Genomic DNA, 21,794 nt, shown 5'->3' on the forward strand with positions numbered 1-21,794 from the left:
TTTGAAACAGGACTCCACTCTGTCGAAGTGTACCATGGAGACCCCATCAATTTCCTTTAGGAGGGCAAAGAACCTACTTGACATTTTAGTCCACAATTATCATAGAGACCCAGGCCCAGAGCGGGCTTTTGAGGCCAAGGGCCCTAGGTAGGGTTTCATCCCCTGCAGGGATTGTATGGCCTGTGCAAACCTTGAAATGTGTTTTTCCTTTCCAGCTAGTAATGGCAATAAAGAAGTTAAAATCACACAGCACATCTCTTGAAGTACGGAAGGGGTGATAGATCATGAATGTTGCCCATATAGACTATTTTATGTGTGTTTCACCACCCGCCAACTCCGTATCCGCGTCAAGGAACATGTGTTGGATATTCGGAATTCCCTCGACTCACTTGAGGACGTACAACTTAAACTCATCCCTAGTCATTTTAAAGCCAGACATGGGTGTGATGCAAGCCTCTTAAAGATCTGTGGAATCGATCGGGTCTTGATGGATAAATTGTAAGAAAACCCTCGCCCAACTGGAAGTGAAATGGATTATGAAAATAGACTGCGTACACCCCAAAGGCCTTAATGAGGTCTTGAGCTTTGCTCCTTTCTTGTAAATTGCCTTTGTGTCTTGTTTTAGTCATATATTCTTTTATGTTGTTTTTAACTTTTCACTATTTTATTTTCATATGCAGGCCATTTTTCAATATTTATGCCTCCCACCATCCTGAGGGACCTCTGGACCATGGGATGAATTTCCTGAAGGACCTATTTGCTGCATGTTCTTGCTCCCATTTTTCTTTACACTGGAGTGCACTGCTGATCGTCAGCCCCCCCAACACTTTTTTTGGGGTTCTGCCGATCATCACCGCACTTGCTACTATTGTACTTTTGACCCTTGTTGTTCACTTTTTATTCACATCCACTCCACTTTCTTATTTCTTATTTTATTTATATCTTTTTTTCTTTATTTACATCTTACTGTTTTCTCACCAGTTCTATTGATGGTGATTGTTTTTTGCTATATTTATCATATTTATATTGATGATTATTCCTTATTGTCTCAAACTCACACTATTGCTTCTTATTTATTGTCTCTACAAGGATTTTGTATGCTCTCTCCATGTTTGCGTGGGTTTCCTCTGGGTTCTCCAATTTCCTCCCACACTTCAAAGACATACGAATAGGGAATATAGATTGTGAGCCCCAATGGGGACAGTGCCGAGATCACATCTGATTCTTTTTATCAGGTAAAACATCTCCCTGACTGTTTTTAAACAATGTTTTACTTCCAGCTGCAATCCCCTGCTGTAATGTCTGTAGACTCTTTTCCTTCCTCCCCTGCCCAGGAGCTGTGGTATGTTCAGACCATGTTCCTGTACAGTCAGACACAGCCATTACACAGTAGACAGCAGGGGAACATTCATAAGATTATCTCAGCACAGGAACATTTTATTTCAACACATCCAATTATGGAACTTATTATTATTCCAAGATCTATTGATTAAAATGAACTTTTGTTCATGGGAAAACCCCTTTAATGATTAAGGGAGGTTTTCCGAAACGCATCTGCTTCTAAATCGTTTTCTTGTGTGTTACAATTCTAGTCTCTGGACAAACGTCTATTTTTAAATACATTTTTCATAAAAAATTAATTTCACGCTGGACTTTTTTGTTCTTTGGATCTTTTTGCTGGTGCACCACTGAATCCGGGCGTTTTTTACTTCCTAAGGTGAGTAAAGCTGACTTTTCTTGTTTTTTTTTTGGGGACTCTCTGTCTTACCCTCATTGTTGTGTGTGCTCCTGCCATCTGTCTTGCATCCAATTGCCATGGACACGCATCTTTGTGATGCCACACTCCTCACCCCTGTTGCTGACGCATCGGCTGAGGGTGATTATTATTGTTCCAGCCATTTTATTCTATTTTTAATGTATATTTTCTATATGTTCATTTATTATTTGTATGTTTATGGTATGTTGACACTGGTTTGTCATACTTTCCCATATACATATATATTTTTTGTCTGTTTCCTTTCCCTGTAAAATATACCATGTGAGATCTAATTCATTCTGGAGTCGTTCATGTTGATATATAGGATTGATGGGAAAATGTTCTCATCAGGCTTTGAGAATGAATGCCGGCCTGTATTCGAAATGCTTTACCTTTGTGTTTCCTCTGTCCCCCACACACAATTATGAATTTTTAGATCATTGAATAAGATGGAATTTAACCCCTTCCCGACATGCGCCGTACATGTACTGCTATGGTGAGCAGCATTACTGCAAAGAGCAGTGATCATGCTACCTCATGCTGTGCGCCACCACGATCACATGCAAGTGTCAGCTCTATGTGAGAGCTGGATCCCCACAGCAATGCCCATGATTGGTGCTAGCACCGATCACGTGCGTTTAAACCCTGTGATGCCACTGTCAATACTGACAGCAACATCGCAGGGCATCGCAGTGGGAGTGAACTCCCTCTGTGATTCCATCAACAAAAAGAGATGCTGCGAGGTGATTGTCATTTTCCAGATGGCAGCGAGGTCCTTCAGGGTCCTTCAGGAAGGTGGCCTGTCAGTGCCTGCTCAGAGAGCAGGATCTGAGATGCCTCCTTCCTTCTTGTCAGGCGCTGATCTAATGCTCTGCAGTGCAGATGGAATGCAGAGCATCAGATTAGCTATCTGACAATTTGAAGATGATGTGTCATCCTGGGACAATGTAAAAAAGTAAAAAAAGTTAATAAAAATTGTAAAAATATAAAAAAATCACAAAATAAAGAAAAAAAATGAAAAAATATTAATCCAATAAATAGATTTATCTATGTAAAAACAAAAAAGTACACATATTTGGCATCGCCACATCCGTAAAGATCCGACTTATAAAACTGTCCCACTAGCAACATTCACTGCTGCTTGTTTCTGGAAAACACCCATGAAGTCAAAATCGTCACTACACCTTTAGATAAATTTACAAAGTGGTATAATTTCCAAAATGGGGTCACTTGAGGGGGGATTCTGCTCTTCCAGCATGTAGGGGCTCTGTATATGGAGTCCGCAAACTATTCCAGGAAAATCTGTGCTCCAGGAGGTAAAAAGCTTTCGGGCACTCCTTAGTCTTGCCGTATGGCTAAGCAGTAATGCATAGGCACATATGGGGTATTTTTACATTCAGGATGAATTGTGGGACAAATGTTGGTGCCATTTTTACCCATTTCCCAGTGTGAAAATGTATTTTTTCTTCACTGCCCAATGGTATAAAATTCTGTGACACACCTGTGGTGTCAATATGATCCCCTAGATGAATTTATTGAGAGGTGTATTTTGTAAAATGGGTCACTTATGGGGGTTTCGGCTGATCTGGCACCTCAGGGTGTCTGCCAATGTGACATGGCCCCCTCAAACCAGCCCAGCAAAATCTGAACTCCAATATGGTGCTTCTTCCCTTCTGAGCTTTGCACTATGCCTCAAAAGTAGTTTTCGACCACATATGGGGTATCTGTGTACTCAGGAGAAATTGCACAACAAATTTTGGGGTCCATTTTCTCCTCTTACCCTTGTGTAAATGCAAAATTTTGTGCTAAAAAACATTCTTGCGAGAAAAGTGTGTTTTTTTTTTATTTTCACGTCTCAATGTTATAAACTTCCGTGAAGCACTTGGGGGTTCAAGGTGCTCACCACACATCTATATAATTCCCTGAGGGGTCTACTTTCCAGAATGGTGTCACTTGTGGGGTGTTTCTACTGTTTAGGCACATCAGCGGCCCTCCAAACGCGACATGGTGTCCATTAATTATGGCAGTAAATTTTGCATTCAAAAATTCAAATGGCGCTCATTCCCTTCCGAACCCTACCGTGCGCCCAAACAGTGTTTTTCCCCCACATATTGAATATCGGTGTGCTCAGAAGTTGCACAACAAATTTTGTGGTCCATTTTCTCTTTTTACCCTAGTAAAAGTAAAAAAATTGGGTCGAAAGTAACATTTTTGTGAAAAAAGTTTAATGTTTATTTTTTCCTTCCACATTCCATTAATTCCTGGGAAGCACCTGAAGGGCTAATAAACTTCTTGAATGTGGTTTTAAGCACTTTGAGGGGTGCAGTTTTTAGAATGGGTTCACTTTTGGGTATTTTCTGTCATATAGACCCCTCAAAGTCACTTCAAATGTGATGTGGTCCTTAAAAAAAGTGGTTTTGCAAATTTTGTTGTAAAAATTAGAAATTGTTGGTCAACTTTTAACCCTTATAACTTAATAGACATGCGTAAAATGTTAGTTATGAACTATTTTGTGTGACATAACTCTCTGATTTAAAGTTTTAAAGTTGCTCAATTTTCACAATTTTTGCCATATTTTCCAATTTTTTCACAAAAAAACGTAAGTCATATCAAAGAAGTTTTACCACTGTTATGAAGTACAATATATCACGAAAAAACAGTCTCAGAATCACCAGGATCCATTGACGCATTCCAGAGTTATTACCTCAGTAAGTGACACTGGTCAGAATTCAAAAACTTGGCCTGGTCAAGAAGGTGAAAACAGGCTTCAGGGTGAAGGGATTAAATTACCTTTACCAGAAACTGCAACCTACATCTTAACAAATGAAGATAGGCTTAGATGGCACTCTTTTTGACAAGTAGATGGAAAATAGAGATATTAGAAGGAAAAAAACAAACTATACAAAAAAAACACATTAAAATAATAAAATCAATATTTTTATTGCGGTTCATGTAAAGGATATGAATGGAAAACACCAAACAGTTAAAAATTGCACTATCCAGTTTGCCACAATAACAAGACAGTCTCAGCCCAAAAATTAGATGGCAGATACCCTCACAGTGTATATAAAGAAATGTGTTATAGAGCCTCCATGTCCAAAGGGGAGATGTTAACAGACCAATATAAAGCAAATCTAAATAAATATTTATAGATATCAATATATAAAAATTTCCAGTAATCCTCAATAAGGATAAGTCCTTAAATCTATATTAAATACTCGTTAATAAAGGTCAAAAGTATGATGAAAGATAAATGCACATACTGTTCCGATAATACAACAGCTATACAATAAAATATGGATGAGCAATGGAAATAATAAAAAAAAACACTGAATCAAATTCCATATAAGGAATTGTCAATAAATAAAGAGGAAGCGGCACTGAGAACCAAAAAATATAAGTCAAATAAATACCAAACCTGGGTTAAGAAATAAAGAGATTCTTGTGAGAGACAGAAAAGCACAATGCGTATCACCAAATTCAGTTTCCTTGTAAGAGCGTTTAGCATCTGTTTTGGGCTAAGTCTGTTTTGTTATTGTGGCACTCTGGATTGTGCAATTTTTAATTGTTTTTAAACTTGTTTGTAATTGGTGTTTTCCATGAAAATCCTTTAAATGCATCTCAATAAAAATATTGTTTTTTAATTACTGGAATTTCCCGCTTTTTTTAAGTTTACCCATTTCCTTCTAAAATTTTAATTATATTTTACTATGCAGTGTGCACTCCCTGTTAATGTTCTGGTGCCCATTTAATCACAATATTTAAGGCACACAGTAAATAGTTATTGGTCTTGACATGTATTAAGCCCAAGTTACACCTTGACATGTATAGTACCATATGCATAAGCCCTCAGAATAGTTATGAGAGGAAATCAATTTAAACATTTTGAGACCATGTGTCATTAATGTGTGTTAGAATAATGCATTCTAACATTAAAATTTTTTATTTTTTTATAGTCTATAAAAATATTTAGTTTTCCTTTTTCAGGCTATATTGGGTTTTCTAAGAAGCATCAGAGAGGAAAGACTATGTTTTGTCAACATTGTATAGTAAAAAAAGCAAATTTTCTTATTTCTTACACTTCATTGATGACATGAAGCGTATTAGTAAGCCACACGTCATCTCCCCCTGTTTAGCGCGGGCTCCGGCGCTGAGCCCACACTAAACCGGGCACATGTCAGCTGATTTGTTCAGATGACATGCGCCCGCAACAGCCGCGGGTGGAATCGCGATCCAACCACGGCTGTTAACCAGTTAAATGCCGCTGTCAATCTCTGACAGCGGCATTTAACATTGCCGGAAGCGCATCATTGGCCCCGCCCATCGGTGACCCCGTCACATGATCGCGGGTCACCGATGGGTCGGCATGACAACCCGGGGTCTGCAGCAGACCCCTGTGGTTGTCATGTCGTGATTGCTATGAGCGCCGCCCAGTGGTCGGCGCTCAGAGCATGTAACGGGGCCGGGTGGTGGAACCTCTGTGCCTTGGAACATGGAGGGACCCCGAGGGGCAGGTGATATTCTGGGGACGACCTTGTAATAGAGCAGGTGGCTCCCAGAGGTCAGATAGCTGGGACTGACTGGAGTAGCGGGTGGACACAACAGGTAGGTAGCAGTCTCTGGGTGAGCAGGCGGGTGGTCACGGGAAGTGACGGAAGAGCAGGTAAGAGTCTCTAGGCTGGCAGTCAGGTGGTCACGGCAAGAGACGGCTGAGCGGGTAAGAGTCTCTTGGCAGGCAGGCAGGTGGTCACGGGAAGTGACGGCAGAGCAGGTAAGAGTCTCTTGGCAGGCAGGCAGGTGGTCACGGGAAATGACGGCAGAGCAGGTAAGAGTCTCTTGGCTGGCAGGCAGGTGGTCACGGCAAGTGACGGCGGAGCCTCCCGGTTGGCTAGCAGGCAGGTAGCAGGTGAGCGCTCCCAGGTGAGCGGGCTAGCAGGTACAGCAGGTAGCAGGCAGGTAACTGGCAGGTGCTTCCTGGTCCGCAGGTGGACTTGCCCATAGACAGACTGGCAGATGCAGGAGACAGACTGTCGGGTTGAAGAGAAGACAAGCAGGCAGACAGGACTGCTAGTCAGGCTAGCAACGGGACCTGAGGGCTGAAGCAGAGGTGAGTATGCTTTGCAACAACTTTGCTCGGGCACCTCCATTTTGGAGGAGGTGCCTTATATATGGGAAGTCCTCCGGCTATTGGCCGGGGACTCCTTAGGCTGGCGCGCGCGGTCCCTTTAAGAGAGGGGGAGCACGCGCCCTAAGCACAGTGCCCGGGAAGGAGCGCGCGCCGGCAGCAGTGAGGGTGTAACGGGTCTGGGAGGCGGAACCTCTGAGCAACTATACAAGGGGGCGGTCCTTGTAAGGAAGCGGGTGGCTCCCAGGGAAGATGGGCAGGTAGTCACGGCAAGGACAGGGACAGTCTCTGGGTAGAAGGGCAGGTAGTCACGGCAAGTGACAGGGACAGTCTCTGGGTAGAAGGGCAGGTAGTCACAGCAAGTGACAGGGACAGCCTCTGGGTAGAAGGGCAGGTAGTCACGGCAAGTGACAGGGACAGTCTCTGGGTAGACTAGCAGACAGGTAGCAGGTGGACGCTCCCAGGTGAGCGGGCAAGAGTCTCTGGACGGACAGGTGGTCACGGCAAGTGACGGCAGAGCCTCCAGGTAGGCTAGCAGGCAGGTAGCAGGTGAGCGCTCCCAGGTGAGCGGGCAAGAGTCTCTGGACAGGCAGGTGGTCACGGCAAGTGACGGCAGAGCCTCCAGGTAGGCTAGCAGGCAGGTAGAAGGTGAGCGCTCCCAGGTGAGCGGGCAGGCTGTTCTATAGACAGACTGACAGGTGTCGGAAGGCAGGCCGTCGAACCGCAGGCTTGCAAGCAGGTAAGCGGATATCAGGCAGGTATCAAGCAGGAATCTGGCAGGTGACTGGCAGGTAATAGGCAGGAATCTGGCAGGTGACTGGCAGGTAACTGGTAACGGGACCTGAGGGCTGAAGCAGAGTGAAGGCTTTGCAACAACATTGCTCGGGCACCTCCATTTTGGAGGAGGTGCCTTATATATGGAGAGGTCCTCCGGCCATTGGCCGGGGACTCCTTAGCACGGCGCGCGCGGCCCCTTTAAGAGAGGGGGAGCGCGCGCGCCCTAAGCACAGAGGCCGGGAAGCAGCACGCGCTGCCAGCAGAGCGGGAGGAAGCCGCCGGGCACGGAGCGGAGAGGTGAGGGGAACGGCATCCCTGCCTAGCAGGAGGCAGGGACGTCGACGCTACAGAGGGAAGGAGCGCTGGAGGACGCCGTGCGCTGAACAGGAAGGTCAGAGGGACGGCGTCTCTGCCTAGCAGGGGGCAGAGACGCCGATGCTACAGTAACCCCCCCTTTAGGCCCCCTCTTTTTTAGGCCAGAGAGAAATTTCTCAAGTAGAAGCAGAGCGTTGATGTTCTCCCTGGGTTCCAAAGTTCTTTCCTCAGGACCAAACCCCTTCCAATCCACCAGAAAAAAGGTTCTCCCTCTTACCCTCTTGGTGGCCAGGATACTCTCCACTTCAAAGACGTCCTCAGCAGAAACCGGAGTAGGAGGAGTACCTGGATTGTCGGAAAAATTGTTAAGGACAACGGGTTTGAGGAGGGATACGTGGAAGGAGTTGGGAATGCGTAGGGTGGCCGGGAGTTTTAATTTGTAGGCCACTGGGTTAATTTGCCTGAGGACTTCGAAGGGTCCGATGAATCGAGGGCCCAACTTGTAGGAGGGTACTTTGAGCCGCACATGTTTGGAAGAGAGCCAAACCTTGTCTCCTGGACGGAATTGAGGCGGATCCAGACGTCTCTTATCAGCATATCTCTTCATCCGCTCGGAGGACTGAAGAAGAGCGAACCTGGTACTCTCCCAAATACTAGAAAATAGTAGAAAATAGACTCCGCGGCAGGGTTGTCCACAGAAGCGGAGACGGGAACTGGAATCCGGGGATGTTGGCCACCGACTATAAAGAAAGGGGACTTGGAACACGATTCGCTCTCATGGTTATTATAACAGAATTCGGCCCATGGTAGGAGATCCACCCAATCAGAATGGTGGGCATTAACGAAGTGCCAGAGGTAGCTGGTAAGGATCTGATTGATCCGCTCCACTTGACCATTGGACTGTGGGTGGTAAGCGAAGGAGAAATCCAGGATGACGTCTAGCAGTTTACATTTGGCTCTCCAGAAGCGTGAGGTGAACTGAACCCCACGATCCGACACGATGTGGAGGGGTAGGCCATGGAGACGGAAGATGTGGTGGATAAAATCTTTAGCCAGCTTGGGTGCAGATGGGAGACCAGGTAGGGGAATGAAGTGGGCCATTTTAGAAAAGCGGCCAGCGACCACCCAAATGACTGTACAACCGGCAGAAACAGGAAGATCGGTGATAAAGTCCATAGCAATGTGCTGCCATGGAGCAGCATGTACGGGAAGGGGCAGGAGATGACCAGCTGGTAGATGTCTGGGAACTTTGTTACGGGCACAGGATGAACAGGCCGCGATGAAGTCTACAACGTCCTTACGCAGGGTAGGCCACCAGTAATGCCGGGTAATGAGCTGGAAGGTCTTCTTCTGGCCAGCATGGCCAGCTAGTTTAGAAGAATGTCCCCAGCGAAGAACCCTATCCCGATCTGGTACTGCTACAAACGTCTTACCGGGTGGAAGACGAGTCAGATCCAAGGGGGCCACATTCATCACCTTGGAGGGGTCAATGATGTGCATGGGCTCCTCCTCTTGATCGGAGGACAGGAAGGACCGGGACAAGGCATCAGCTTTGACGTTCTTGTCCGCCGGGCGGAAATGAAGTATGAAGTCGAAGCGGGCAAAAAACAACGACCACTGGGCCTGGCGAGGATTAAGTCTCTGGGCATTTTGGAGATATGCCAGGTTTTTGTGATCCGTGTAGATGATCACCGGGTAAAGGGCCCCTTCAAGCAGATAGCGCCACTCCCCCAGTGCCAATTTGACGGCTAGCAATTCACGGTCTCCTATGGAGTAGTTGCGCTCAGACGAGGAGAATATTTTGGAGAAGAAGCCGCAGGTTACCATTCTCTCGGTAGAAGATTTTTGGGTGAGTACAGCTCCGGAGGAGGAGGCATCAACCTCCAGGTAGAATTGTTTATTGCAGTCCGGGCGGTGCAGGACGGGGGCAGAGGCGAAGGCTCTCTTTAAGGAAAGGAAGGCCTCCTCAGCTTCAGGCGACCATACCTTGGGATTTGACCCCTTACGGGTAAGCTCAGATATGGGAATAGTCTGGGACGAGAAGTGTGGGATGAAAAGACGATAGTAATTGGCGACGCCCAGGAAACGCTGTATCGCCTTCAATCCCTCTGGATGGGGCCATTTTAGGACAGTAGAGAGCTTCTCGGGATCCATTTGCAGACCTGTCTGGGAGATAACATAGCCCAAGAATGGAAGGGAGGTCTGGTCAAAGAGGCACTTCTCGTATTTGGCATAGAGGTGGTTCTGCCGAAGCCTAAGCAGGACCTGACGAACATCCCTCCGGTGTGTGGGGAGATCCGGAGAGAAGACCAAGATATCGTCCAGTTATACCACTACGCAGGAGTACAGGAGGTCACGGAAGATGTTGTTGACCAGTTCTTGAAAGACAGCGGGATCATTACAGAGACCGAAGGGCATCACAAGGTACTCATAGTGACCGTCCCAGGTATTGAATGCTGTCTTCCACTCCTTGACGGATACGGACCAGGTTATATGCTCCTTGTAGATCCAGCTTGGAGAAGATCCTGGCGCCCTTGAGACGGTCAAACAACTCGGAGATGAGCGGCAGGGGGTATTTGTTTTTTACAGTGATTTGATTGAGTCCTCTGTAGTCAATACAGGGACGTAGCGAGCCATCTTTCTTTTTGGCAAAGAAGAATCCGGCTCCAGCCGGGGAGGTAGATTTTCGGATAAATCCCCTAGCCAGATTTTCTTCAATGTATTCAGACATGGCCCGGGTTTCGGCCACAGACAACGGGTAGATACGCCCACGGGGAGGAGTGGCGCCAGGTACCAGGTCGATCGGGCAGTCATATGGCCTATGGGGTGGCAATTTCTCTGCTTCCTTTTACCGAAGACGTCCGCATAGGGCCAGTATAGAGCCGGGAGACCGGGTAGATTAGCTGGAGTAGGCGGAGAGTGAGCTGGGCGGACCGGAACCAGGCAGGTCTTATGGCAGTCTGGACCCCACCGGAGTACTTCACCGGTTCGCCAGTTCAATACGGGTTCATGTGTCTGGAGCCAAGGTAGACCTAGCAACAGGGAGTGAGAGAGTCCGGATAGCACAGGGAAGGAGATCTTCTCTGAGTGCAGCATTCCCACCTGCAGAGTTAAGGGTTCAGTGACGAGCAGGATGGGCATTGGAAGGAGTCTTCCATCCACAGAGGCAACTGACAAAGGTTCAGTGAGAGGCTTGGTGGGAATACGGTATCTCTCTACCAAGGACTGGGAGATGAGGTTCCCAGCAGCTCCAGAGTCCAGGTGGGCGATTTCAAAGTGCCGATCCTCTCCCCAGGAGAAAGAGACAGACAAAGTCAGGGAGGGAGAGGACTTACTTTTGTCTAGGACGACCTCTCCGAGCGATCCTAGACACCGGCGTTTCCCGGCCTCTCCAGGCAGGAACGGATCAGGTGCTCCATGCTGCCACAATAGAAACAGCTCCTCTCGGCCCGGCATGACTCCTGGCGGGATTTGACCAACTTTGTCTGGTCGACCTGCATGGGCTCGGGTGAGTGCGCCCGGGGAGTGGCTGAAGAAGAGACAGGTCTCTGGAAGTTAGGAGCAAGGCGGGGAAACCTTTTCTCATGGGTGGTTTCCTTGGTACATTCCTGGAACCGGATGTCAATCCGGGTAGCAAGTGACACCAGGTCGTCCAGGGTGGTAGGGATGTCCCAACCGGCAAGTTCATCTTTAATCCGACCGGAAAGACCCTCCCAGAAGACGGACAGCAGGGCCTCGTTATCCCAGGCAAGCTCAGAAGCGAGGGTACGGAACCATATGGCATATTGGCCCACGGTGAGACTCCCTTGGCGGAGACGTAGCAGAGAGGAGGCCGATGAGGTCTTTCATGCTGGTTCATCGAAGACTTTCCGGAAAGCTGTGAGGAAAGCTGACAAGTTGGATACCAGGGGATCCCCTCTCTCCCACAGGGGATTTAGCCAAGCCAGTGCTTCCCCAGTGAGATGGGACATGATGAATGCCACTTTGGCCCGGTCGGAGGTAAAATGATGTGCCAAGAGTTCAAAGTGCAGGGTGCACTGGTTTATGAAACCTCGAGCCAAAGCGGGGTCTCCACAAAAACGAGGCGGTGCAGAGAGCCGGGGGTTGCGGCTGGATGCCATGGTATAGGTGGGCAACGGCGCAGCCGGGACGGAAGTCTTGCGACTCGCGGCGGATACCGATGGAGTAGTCAGTGTGTCCAGGCGGGAATTGACATTCCGCAGATGGTTCAGGATGGTTTCATGTTGGGATCTCTGACGGGAGACTTCATGGTATAGGTCAGAGAGCGAGGGAGCTTGGGCGCCACCGGATTCCATGGCCCGAGCAAACTGCAACGGGGTCGGGTGGTGGAACCTCTTTGCCTTGGAACAAGGAGGGACCCAGAGGGGCAGGTGATATTCTGGGGACGACCTTGTAATAGAGCAGGTGGCTCCCAGAGGTCAGATAGCTGGGACTGACCGGAGTAGCGGGTGGACACAAAAGGTAGGTAGCAGTCTCTGGGTGAGCAGGCGGGTGGTCACGGGAAGTGACGGAAGAGCAGGTAAGAGTCTCTTGGCTGGCAGGCAGGTGGTCACGGCAAGTGACGGCTGAGCGGGAAAGAGTCTCTTGGCAGGCAGGCAGGTGGTCACGAGAAGTGACGGCAGAGCAGGAAAGAGTCTCTTGGCAGGCAGGCAGGTGGTCACGGGAAATGACGGCAGAGCAGGTAAGAGTCTCTTGGCTGGCAGGCAGGTGGTCATGGCAAGTGACGGCGGAGCCTCCCGGTTGGCTAGCAGGCGGGTAGCTGGTGAGCGCTCCCAGGTGAGCGGGCTAGCAGGTACGGCAGGTAGCAGGCAGGTAACTGGCAGGTGCTTCCTGGTCCGCAGGGGGACTTGCCCATAGACAGACTGGCGGATGCAGGAGACAGACTGTCGGGTTGAAGAGAAGACAAGCAGGCCAACAGGACTGGTAGTCAGGCTAGCAACGGGACCTGAGGGCTGAAGCAGAGGTGAGTATGCTTTGCAACAACTTTGCTCGGGCACCTCCATTTTGGAGGAGGTGCCTTATATATGGGAAATCCTCCGGCTATTGGCCGGGGACTCCTTAGGACGGTGCGCACGGTCCCTTTAAGAGAGGGGGAGCGCACGCGCGCCCTAAGCACAGTGCCCGGGAAGGAGCGCGCGCCGGCAGCAGCGAGGGAAGGAGCGCTGGAGGACGCCGTGTGCTGAACAGGAAGGTGAGAGGGACGGTGTCTCTGCCTAGCAGGGGGCAGAGACACCGATGCTACAGAGCAAATGAGCACATCTGTTGCATACAGGAGATCTGCTCATCGCCTGTATGCAGCACAGCTGATCAGGCAAGTGCTGCTTCTAGTCTCCCATGGAGACTATAGAAGCAAGGAAAAAGTAAAAAAAAATGTTTTTAAAACTATTAAAAAAATCAAAAAATCTAAAAGTTTAAATCACCCCCTTTTCGCCCCATTCAAAATAAAACAATAAAAAAAAATATATAATAATAATAATATACACTGCAAATGTGGTGTGTATGTGTATTTATTGCTTACGGTACTTTCACACAAGCCAGCACATACTAGTAGTGAGTCATATGATTAACAGTCCAGTGCACTGTTGTGCAGAATGTTTTTTCATGTGTCTCACTACAAATTACAGTGCAGTAAAAAAAACATGAAAAATTGGAAAAAATGCAGCAATTTTGACACAACACATTACCAACGCATACCTGTACACCTTTAAGAAAAAAAGCTGAAAAACGGGGATATTGGACAAGTCTGCAGCTGGTTATGTTTTGGGAGACTAAAGTAGAAAAATTTAAATTACATGACATTCTTGTGACCCACATGCAAATATGAGTCAGGCTTTGTGCCCATGATGCAGAAATGCGCAGGATTTTTTCCTGAGAGTTTCTGCATCTCCCTGGCAGAAAAAAACGCATGCGGATTGTACATGCGTTTTCCTGCCAGGGACATGCGAAAATGGAGCGTTATTCACTGACATTTCCGCATGCGGATTGACAAGCGCTTTCCAAGCGATTAGCATCACTTGGAAAGTGCTTGAGACAACTAGGTCACACTATATAAATCCATGCAAACAGCATGGATTTATATAGTGTGACCCGAGAGAGTGGTTAAAAATAATAAATAAATGTATACTTACCCTCCGATGACCCCCGGTGTCCTGCTTTACACTCCGCTCTCCCTTGCCGACAGCGGTGGATTGAAACACCTGCCGACGTCAGCGTCGCGTGACCCGTGACATGACTCTGACGTCAGCGTAGGTCCTTCAATCCTCCGCGAAGTGCCGGGAAGCAAGCAGGAGCGCAGCGCAGGCCGCCAGAAGGTAAGTATACATTTATTTTTTATTTTATTCTTTTTTTACAGATTTTTTAATGGTACCTGGTTGTGGATGAGACTCTCCTCTCCTCTACATCTGGGTACCATCCGCACATTAGAACGCGCCAATTACGCAAGTACAGATGCAGTCTTGAGGAATTGGTGCGTTCTAATGCAAGTCAATGGCGGCGAAGACGCAGCGCTTCCGCAAAATAATTGGTAGTGCTGCGTTTTTTTCCGCAATGATAATCTGCAGCGGAAATTTCCGCAGCATGTGCACAGCACATGCGGATTATCATTAGGGAACATTGCTGCCCTTCTACCATGCGTTTTTAATACGTTTCCGCAGCGTTTCCGCAGCTGCAAAAATTCTGCAGAAACGCATTAAAAACGCATCGTGGGCACACAGCCTCACTCTTTTTTCTGTGGCCTCACATCTGCAGTTGGGCTCTTTAAGTCCCTTGTAAACCTCCAAACTGATCTGAAGGCATCACTCAGGGCAGGCAGGGTAACTCATAGTGTGAAACAGTGGCAGTATATAGGTATAAGACCTGTGAAACTTTGAGTACCCATCGTCAAAATTACTGTTATAGTGCACAGTCAAGCAAGTTGAAGATTAAATGATCTCTATAAGGCCTAAAATTTAAGACGACACATTTCCTTTGTATTCTAGGCAAAAAATATATATAGTTTAAGATTTTACATTTTAAAATTACAAAAAGGAAAATGGGCTGATGCAAAAGTTTGGGCACCCGGCATAGTTAGTGCCTAGTAGCACCCGCTTTTGAAAGCATCACAGCTTGTAAATGCTTTTTGCAGCTAGACAAGAGTCTTTAAATTCTTGTTTGAGGAATCCTCATCCATTCTCCCTTGGAAAATTCTTCCAGTCCTGTGTGATTCCTGGCTTGTCTTGCATGCACTGCTATTTTGAGGTCAAACCACAGAATTTCAATGATGTTGAGATCAGTGGACTGTGGAGGCCATTGTAAAACCTTCAACTTGCGTCTTTTGAGGTTGTCTATTGTGAATTTTGACGTTTGTTTAGGATCATTATTAGTGATGAGCGAACACTAAAATGCTCGGGTACTCATTGTTTGATTGGAATGCTCGAGTACTCGGACCGAAAAATGAGCCCAATGTAAGTCTGTGGGAAACTCGAGCATTTTTCCGGAGGTTCCCCCCAGTGGTCTGCAGAGGGCCTAAAAATTGTCCAAATCGATGGGAACAGTGCTCAAATGACATGGGAACAGCATGGGGAAGACCCCTGGAAGCATTTCTGACTCCCAGGTCACTGCTGTCAACAACGTTGTCAGAGGTATTACGCCACTTTTACGGACTCACAATAAAACACACAAAAATGAAACCAAAATAGATTTTCATGGGAAATATGTTAAGGAACATCCTTTCCAGGGTAATGACTTGTATATAAGGCAAAATAAATATACAAAAACATAAATGCTCCTCCACACCTTGGGCTATGTTCACACGTAGCGTTTTTGATGCATTTTTGAACTTTTGCATTGCTTTCAACCAAGGCAAATGCATTCACCAGGAAATATCATTTTAACATTTTTCAACCTTATCTGGACATTTGGTATGTGACACATCATTAGACACATAGTGTTTCATTTATGATAGAGGGACTCTGAAAGTCACAAAGCCTATTTTTATAGGGCCATCAGGCGGCCCTTACTATTCTTAAAGGGCCAGCAGTCTGCCCTCACTTTTGTTAGAGAGCCATCAGCCGGCTATGCTTTGTTGTTCCCATTATTAATGAGTGGGTCTCCTAAACTGTTATTGCGTATGCAGTGACTGCAACGGCTGCCAAAAATTTGGAGAAACTCCAATGCCCCTTGCAAGAGACGTAGAGCTCGGAGGGTCTCTTGAAATCAATGTTCCCATTATTAGGAAGTGGGTCTCCCATACTGTTTGCATATACAGTGAATCATCGGCTGCCAAAAATTTGGAGGAACTCCAATGCCCCTTGAAAGAGACGTAGACGTCGGAGGGTCTCCTGCAAAAATGCTCCCATTATTAGGAAGTGTGTTTCGCATACTGTTTGCCTATGCAGTGAAGTAACAGCTGCCAAAAATTTGGAGAAACTCCAATGCACCTTGCAAAAGACGTAGAGGTCAGAGGGCCTTCTGCAAAAATGCTCCTGTTGCGCTTGCACCCGGACTGACTGGCGTGAGCGTGATTAGTGATCCCACTGTACCATGAACCGAGGAGTGCCTGGAGGGGCGTAACCAAGTATCAACCCGATCCGACCAAGGTTGCACGGCGGCTTAGTCGACTCCGTGAACCAAGGAGGAACCGAGCAGAGGGACCAGGTGCTACTCCAGGTCAGAGCCCGGTCACAGTTGTTGACCCACACCGGGGAATGCAGGAACAGGCAGGTTAGACTAGCATACAGGCAGGTGGGTATTGGCAGGCACGGCTGGTATGTAGACAGGTGGATACTGGTAAGCACGGCCGGTATGCAGACAGGTGGGTACTGGCAAGTACGGCTGGTATGCAGATAGGTGGGTACTGGCAAGTATGGCTGGTATGCAGACAGGTAGGCACTGGCAAGCACGACTGGTATGCAGACAGGTGGGCACTGGCAAGCATGGCTGGTATGCAGACAGGTGGGCACTGGCAAGCACGGCTGAAGTGCAGACAGGGAGGTACTAGCAGGTTGGAGCACAGGCTGGATAGGGTCCAGTACAGACTGGGAGACGGGTACAGAGCCGTAGATGCAGTAAACAAGCAGAGTAAAGAGAAACCGCTGGATCGGAGGACAAGGCAGAGCAGAGAGGAACTGCTGGTGTGGTGAGCTAGCAGAGTGGAGCGAAAACCGCAGGTGCGGTGGACAAGGCAGAGCAGAGCGAAACCGTAGGTGCGGTGGACAAGGCAGAGCAGAGCAGAGCAGAGGGAAGCCGCCGGCACGTTGGGCAAGTCAGAGCAGCAGAGAGAAACCACTGCAGCGGTGAGCAAGGCAGAGCAGAGATAAGCCGCCAGAGCGGTGGGCAAGACAGAGCAGAGGGAAACCGCTGGCACGGTGAGCAAGCAGAGCCGAACAGGGCTGAAGGTGCAGGCAGAGAGGACAGGGCTCTGTTCACATGGAACAGACTAGAAAATACAGAAAGATGGCTAGAACACAGGAGGAAAATACGGAGGAAGGGAAAAGGGACAAGCAGAACCAGATACACACAAGGTACTTACTATGAAGTAGCGAGTGGACACAAAACTCACAAACAGAAGTACAGAGACAATGAGTTGGAGTTAGGTGCAGGTTCAGATACTGCAGGAAAAGGGAAGGTATGTACATAGAGACAAAGAAGTAACAGGCTAGGATACAGTTCAGACAGGAACTGCTACTGCAATGAGATACAAGAACGAGCCTGGGTATACAGCCCCAAGAGTGGCGGAAACAGACTAGAAGTCAGAGATAACAGGCCTGGGTATACAGCCCCCAGAGTGGCGGAAACAGACTAGAAGTCAGAAATAACAGGCCTGGGTATGCAGCCTCCAGAGTGGCAGAAACAGACAAGATAACAGGCCTGGGTATGCGGCCCCCAGGGTGGCAGAAACAGACAAGATACAAGACAAGACCTGGCAACTCAGAGGCAAGTAGCACACTGAAAGTTAGTGTTGCTCAGGCCCCTCCTTCTGGGTGGAGGGGGTTTAAATATCCAGTGACTCAAAACAATAGGCTGGAGATGCATTAGGAGTGTGCCCACTGCAGCTATAAGAATCATGAAGTAACCGGGCCGCCACCATAAGCAATCAGACAAGAGACATGCACACAGCATGAACTGGCGCAAGATTTGCAGGCTGGACTGACAGGTAAGATTGCGGTCTTGCATAGTGGGAGGTGATGCACTATGCAAGCACACCGCCATGGATGTTACAGCTCCCATTATAAGGAAGTGTGTTTCCCATCCTGTTTGCCTATGCAGTGGAGCAACAGCTGCCAAAAATTTGGAGGAACTCCAATGCCCCTTGCAAGAGACTTGGAGGTCAGAGGGCCTCCTGCAAAAAATGCTCCCAATATTATGAAGTGCATCTCCCATACTGTTTGACACTGCAGTTAAGCAACGGCTGCCAAAAATTTGGAGGAACTCCAATGCCCCTTGCAAGAGACATAGAGGTCGGAGGGCCTCTTGCAAAAAATGCTCCCATTATTAGGAAGTTTGTCTCCCATACTGTTTGCCTATGCAGTGAAGCAACGGCTGCCAAAAATTTGGTGGAACTCCAATGCCCCTTGCAAGAGACGTAGAGGTCTGAGGGCCTCCTGCAAAAAATGCTCCCATTTTAGGAAGTGTGTTTCTCATACTGTTTGCCTATGCAGTGAAGCAATGGCTGCCAAAAATTTGGAGGATCTCCAATGCCTCTTGCAAGAGACATAGATATGTTGATATGGTACATATGGTGGTGATATGGTGGTGGAGGATGAGGATGCGGAGAAAGAGGAGGACAAGAGCAAATAGACAAAATCAGGAAGCGTATATCCATGTCTGGGTGTGAAGACAGAGTGCATGGGAATAGAATTAGACCTCCCAAAAAAAGACACTGTATTTGAGTTTATGTTACGCTGCTATCATTCGGTGGTGTTAAGAAGTCTGGCCCAATCCAGCGCTTGTTCATTTTAATAAGAGTCAGCTTGTCAGCATTTTCAGTTGACAGGCGGATGCGCCTATTGGTTATAATTCCACCGGCAGCACTAAAAAGCCACTCTGACAAAACACTAGCGGCAGGGCAGGCCAGGACCTCCAAGGCGTGGAGAGCCAGTTCATGCCACGTATCAATGGATACCCAATAATTATAAGGCACAGAGGAATCACGGAGGACATTGGTACGGTCAGCAAGGTACTCCATCACCATCTTCCGAAACTTTTCCTTCCATTAGAGAGTACCCCGCGCATCAGGGCTTGTGGGAGGGTCTGAGAAAACTGTCCCAGAACTTTGACAGTGTTGCCCTGCCTCTGCTGGATTGCATTTGTGTCTCTCTCGCCTGTACTCCTTGGTTGTCCAACGAACTTTGACCTCTGCCGCCAGCGTTTTCAGATGGGAATTTTTTTAATAATTCTGCAACAAGGGCCTTCTCATACTGTACCATTTTATTAGGCCTGTCCTGCAAGTGAATAGGAGACAGAAAGTTCTCCATGTAGCATGGGTCTAGAAGCATCACCAACCAGTAATGACTGTCACCCAAAATTTGGACAACGCAAGGGTCACGGGAAAGGCAGCGTAACATAAACTCAGCCATGTGTGCCAGACTGCAAAGAGACAAGACATCTGTGTCCTCATCAAGAGGAAGACTGACCATGCTCCTTCTCCTCTTCCTCCCTGCCCTAAGGCCATCCACGCTGAATAGACGGTATGACAGTTGTGCAGGTAGCACCGTCTATAGCGCAGGAAATTAGCTCCTGTTCTTCCTCCTCCTCCTCTTCCTCATTGTCACCGAATCCACATTGGGATGAGATGAAGCTGGGCTTTGTGGAATCTCCCTGTATGGTGACTTGCTCCATCTCATCATTCTCTGCCTGCAATGCATCCTCTTTGTAAGCAGAGAGCGTTTCAGAAGACAGAGAAACGTGATGGTGACGCTAATTATCGAGTCATCGCCGCTCATCATCTTGGTGGAGTCCTCAAAGTTTTGGAGGATGGTACATATGTCTGACATCCATGTTCACTTCTTATGTGTGGAGTCTGACATGAATATCAACAGCCTTGTTGATGCTGGTAGTCAACAACTGCCCTCTTCTATTCTCAAATCCTTCCCAACATCTGCACTGTAGAGTTACAGGTACATCGCAGATCAGTCAGTGAGCTGGAAGATGCAAACGCTGCTGAAACACGGCAAGGGCGGCGGAAGCTGTAGCTGACTTTCCAAAATGGGCACAGAGGCGGCGTACTTTGACAAGAAGATCCTCCAGATCCGGGTAGGTTTTGAGAAACCGCTGAACTACGAGGTTAAGCACATGGGCCAGGCATGGTACGTGTTTGAGCTTGCCTCGCCTCAGAGCCGCCACCAGGTTCCGGCCATTGTCACACATGACCATGCCTGGCTGTAGGTTCATCAGTGTCAGACATAGATCTGCCTGCTGTTCAGAGTTGTCCACAACTCTTCAGCATTGTGCGGCTTGTCACCTAAGCATATTAGCTTCAGCAAAGCCTGTTGCCACTTGGCCGAGGCAGTGCTGCAGTGCTTCCAGCTCGTGACTGATGTGGTCATTTTGGAGATGGAGGCTGAAGAGGAGGAGGAGTTGCAGAAGCTGTAGAATGGGGGGGGCAACACTGATTGACCCAAGGCCCGCGATCCTCGGCTGTTGGGACAGGAAGGTCGAGTGACAAGATGTGGATGTTTGTTGAGGCACAATTTCAGCTTGCCCACGGCCACTTCCACGGCCTCGGCCTCTGCATGCACCATCACCATCACGTCCACTTCTCTGTCCCTTGCCACGCACCTTGCCCATTTTTAATGGAGGATAATATTTTCAACGTCCACGAAAAATGTCTAATTTTGGAATGCAGTTATATGTGATACGTCTGACAGAGAACAACTATTTTAAATAGCAGGCCTGTAATTTGCTAATACTATTCTTCACAGACACCTAGTGTGAATAGCTTGACCGACACACTGCAACGGAATGAAAATGGAAGAAATGTCTCTCAGGTGTTATGTGTGACAGAGAACCATGGTTTTAAATAGTAGGCCTGTAATTTACTAATATTATTCTACACAGAGACCTAGTGTGAATAGCTTCACCGACAGACTGCAACAGAATGGAAAAGGAGGCCAATATTTTCCACATTCAGTTCAAATTTCTGGATTTTTATCGCTGAAATATGGAACAGATCTAGCTTTAGAAAAAGACAAAGATAAAAAAAATGTTGCCTTTCTATGTCTAGAAATATCTGGAATTATTACAGCAGCAGCAGACAGGATGTTCAATGGACCCTCTTGTGCTGTATCATGCACTGCAGTCTGCCACATACACTGCCTGCCTGCCTAACTCCTGCTATTACCACTGAATATATGCAGCTGGATTAGTCCTCAGAAGGACTGTTAGTTCAGATGGATATAGATATATGTTGTGGAATACCTATACTAACTATAAACAAGCAAATTTCTCCCTGACACAGCAGCAGCTCTCCCTACTCTGACTGATTCCGGGGTAGACTGTGACGAGCATGGCGGTGCCCTGTCTTATATACACCTGATGATGCTGTGCGGCCAGCCAATCACTACAACATGGCTACGGCATTACAGTGCATGGCAGGCAATCCCTCCATGCTCATTGGCTCTCTCAAGAGCACCAAACATGCAGGGAGGGGACCCGAGTTGCCGCCTGAGCAACCCAGAAATACTTGCCGAGCTCTTCGAGCACAGTGATGCTCGGGCGAGTACCGAGCAGTGGCGAGCACGTTCGCTCATCACTATTCATTATCCATTTGTAGAAACCATCCTCTTTTCATCTTCAGCGTTTTTACAGATGGTGCTGTGTTTG

General features: G+C 47.7%; 1 protein-coding gene across 1 annotated transcript in view; it reads left to right on the forward strand.

The window, feature by feature from the left end:
* PPP1R3A (protein phosphatase 1 regulatory subunit 3A) overlaps positions 1 to 21,794 on the forward strand; it is a 203,910-nt gene that overhangs the window by 118,165 nt on the left and 63,951 nt on the right. The window lies entirely within an intron of this gene.

Source organism: Phyllobates terribilis, unplaced genomic scaffold (assembly GCF_046119375.1).
Source record: "Phyllobates terribilis strain yellow unplaced genomic scaffold, ASM4611937v1 Scaffold_11__3_contigs__length_659146591, whole genome shotgun sequence".
Lineage (NCBI taxonomy): Eukaryota > Metazoa > Chordata > Amphibia > Anura > Dendrobatidae > Phyllobates > Phyllobates terribilis.